We start from the raw sequence: 3,075 nt of genomic DNA, 5'->3' as shown, positions 1-3,075 counted from the left end.
GAGGGGGCAAGGGGGGGGCGGGGGACCCCCCCCCCCCCGAGTGCACAAATTTTTGTGCACCGGGCCTCTAGTGTTCAATAATTCTGTTTCAATAAAATTCTTTAAAAAGTACTATTGTGAGACACAAAGAAATAATATACCAATGAAGATAGCCTGCATATTGAGGGATTTGTATAACAAAGGTATATATGTTTTTAAGTAAAAAACTACATATTAGCCTGGCTGGTGTGGCTTAATGGTTGAGCACTGACCTCAGGAGGTCACTGATTGATTCCAGATCAGGGCTCAATCCCCAGTAGGGGGTGTGGTGTGCAGGAGACAGCCAACTGATGTTGATGTTTCTCTCTCATCAATGTCTCTCTCTCTCTCTCTCTCTCCTTTCCTCTCTCTCTAAAAATCAATGAAAACATTAAAAAACAAAAAATAAAAAAACCTACATATTAATTACTGAAGAATAGCTTTTCTGACTGAAATTATTTTTTAAAGGGTAAGATTATAGAGATAGCAGTACATATAAGATTAATTTACTTCTACCAGTTACAAGTAAGCTAGAAATGCAGAGAGTGCCTTATGATTCTACAGATGTAGTACACGTTGTATACTACTGAGACCTTTATATTTTGAAGTATATCTTGAATATTTTGTACTGATTTAGAGAATAACTATGTATTTTAGCCACAGAGGCTTACTGATTACCTCATAGGAAATTAATTTGAAAAGTTGTAAATGTGAATATTTAATTCCTTTTTAACAAAAGTAGAAGAATTGAAAATTTGCCCAACTTTTGGGTGATGACAAGCGGTTATCAGCAATATACTACTTATTAGATATTTAGGAAGAAAGTAAACCTTGGTTATCAGCAACATGCTACCTTTTGGTTATCAGCAATATGCTTCCTTTAATTAGGAAAAAAATAAACAATAGCTGTCTCTTCAAAAAAATTATATGTGAAAACACTCCTTTGAAGATATAGATTTTTGGAAATTATCTGATTATGCTATATGAAATGGCATGTCATTCTTAAAGGCTTTCAGATCTGCTCATTTAACAAACTTTGCAGAGAATATTTTATTCTGTTTATAAATCTTTCAGATAAAGAACTCTGGTGAGCTTCAAAGACATTTGTTAATAAAATATTTTAAAACACCTCATTTTCTGATAATTGGTATCGAAGAAGATTAACATTTATTTGTGGAATTTCTACAATTAAGGAAAAATTTTGTTTTCAATTTCAAACTTAGAAAACAGCAAGATTTGGCAAGTACAATCTTTGATCCACTTCTTCCAATTCTGGTATATGCTTGTGGGTTATCTTTTTTTGTTGTTGTTATAATAGCCATTAAAACTAAATATCAAAATATTAAAATAAGCTTAACTTAGAAGTTCAATTTCAAATAACTCTATCAAAATATTTCAGACCCAGATTTTGTAAAATATTGAAGCACAATCAATGCTCTCTATAAAACACTATCTTTAATCAAATTTTAATGTGGTCAAAAGTATCTACATTTAAATACATATAATAAAATAATTTTTATTTATTTCACTGATTTTTATTTTATTTATTTGTCAAAATTTTATATAGTAAATAATAAATTAGTAACTTAGTATATACACTTAATTTAGAAATAAAATAAGTATATATATTCAGATGTATATATTGAGGTTATAAAATAAAGAAAAAGTCAGGATAAAAAAATGATAGAAAGTGATAAAGGTGCAAAATAATATAAAAACTAGTGTATTAACAAAACATTAGGACACATTGTTCAGATTGTATTTAACAAGCAATAGAGAATCAGTAGGTGTATGTGAGCAATAGAGTTAAACTGTCCAAATCCTGTAAAATCATAATTACCTGATGAGTATATACTGGAGAAGGGAGAAACGGAAGGCATAGTGACCAGTAAGAGATTATTTAAATCACTGGTGAAAGGTCAGGAAGGCCATGTATAGGATAGTGTCCTTAGGAATAGGAGCTAATGAACTGGAGTGTGATAAACTGGATGTGGAGAGCAAAGAGCATGTAAGAAGAAATCTCAGATTACCCATCCTGGGAAATTAGAGACAGGGTGAATGGTGGTGCCTTTATCAGAAATAGAAAAGTCAGAAGCAGAAACTGCCTGTATACAGACTTCCAGCTTGCAATCAGGCTTTGAAGTGGGACAATCTACTGAGTATTTTAAAATGCAGGTCTGACAATTAAAAGAGGGGCAAAGTACACAAGTGGATTTAGGAATTGTCCATGTGACTTCACTAGGAGAAAAGACAGAACTCGAAAGAAAACAAGAAACCTCATGGTATGGAGATTGGGAAAGAGAAAGTAATAGTCACAATAAAAAGCTCAGGAGGGATGATCGGAAAGACAAAGAGAGAACATTAAGGGAAGAGCCATGAAAAAAAGGATAGTTTCACAAAGGGAAAAATGGTTTAAAGCATCAAGCTCTGAAACTGGTTAGCTAGAAGCTATGGGTGGTGGTGGTGGTGGCTGATCCGGATATTAGAGTAAGGAATACATAAATAAGCATCTACTTTCTCTCACTCTAATAAACTCATTTATATAACAAAGGGAGATCAAAATTTATTTAATGAGATATACATCACATATCAAAGGTAGGTTAGTAACCATGTGTTAAAAAAATTTAAACAACAAAACAGAACAACTGAACCAGAGTCTGGATGGACTATAGGTTCTAATTAGATTTATCATATTAACTTTTAATACTAATAAATCATTTCATTTTCCTGCAAGTCATTGCTAGCATCCAGAAGGTGGAGGGACTGAGCAAAAAAGAAGGGGGTAAAAAAAAAACCAACAACTCATGGACAGGAATAACAGAGTGGTGATTACAGAGGGTAGGGGGAAGGGTCAGTGGAGGTGGAGATGGGTACATGGGAGATAAATGGTGATGGGAAAAAAATAAAATAAATAAATTTATTCAACCAGATATAATGTAAGATTTCCTGTAATCTGAAAAATCATAGTTCTTCTAAAATTGATATTATTGCTTTTGTAAATATTGGTTAAGATGGGGCACTCTTAAAAGTTTCTACTAAAGAAAAAGAAAAAAGTCT

At 32.5% G+C, this 3,075-nt stretch overlaps 1 protein-coding gene across 1 annotated transcript in view; it reads right to left on the bottom strand.

The window, feature by feature from the left end:
• PCLO (piccolo presynaptic cytomatrix protein) overlaps positions 1-3,075 on the bottom strand; it is a gene marked incomplete at its 5' end in the record, with an annotated part of 285,887 nt that overhangs the window by 165,152 nt on the left and 117,660 nt on the right. The window lies entirely within an intron of this gene.

The sequence above is a fragment of the Myotis brandtii genome, unplaced genomic scaffold (assembly GCF_000412655.1).
Source record: "Myotis brandtii unplaced genomic scaffold, ASM41265v1 scaffold621, whole genome shotgun sequence".
Taxonomy (NCBI): Eukaryota; Metazoa; Chordata; class Mammalia; order Chiroptera; family Vespertilionidae; genus Myotis; species Myotis brandtii.
Note: the sequence above shows the minus strand (reverse complement) of the source record. Positions and strands in the feature narration are given on the sequence as shown.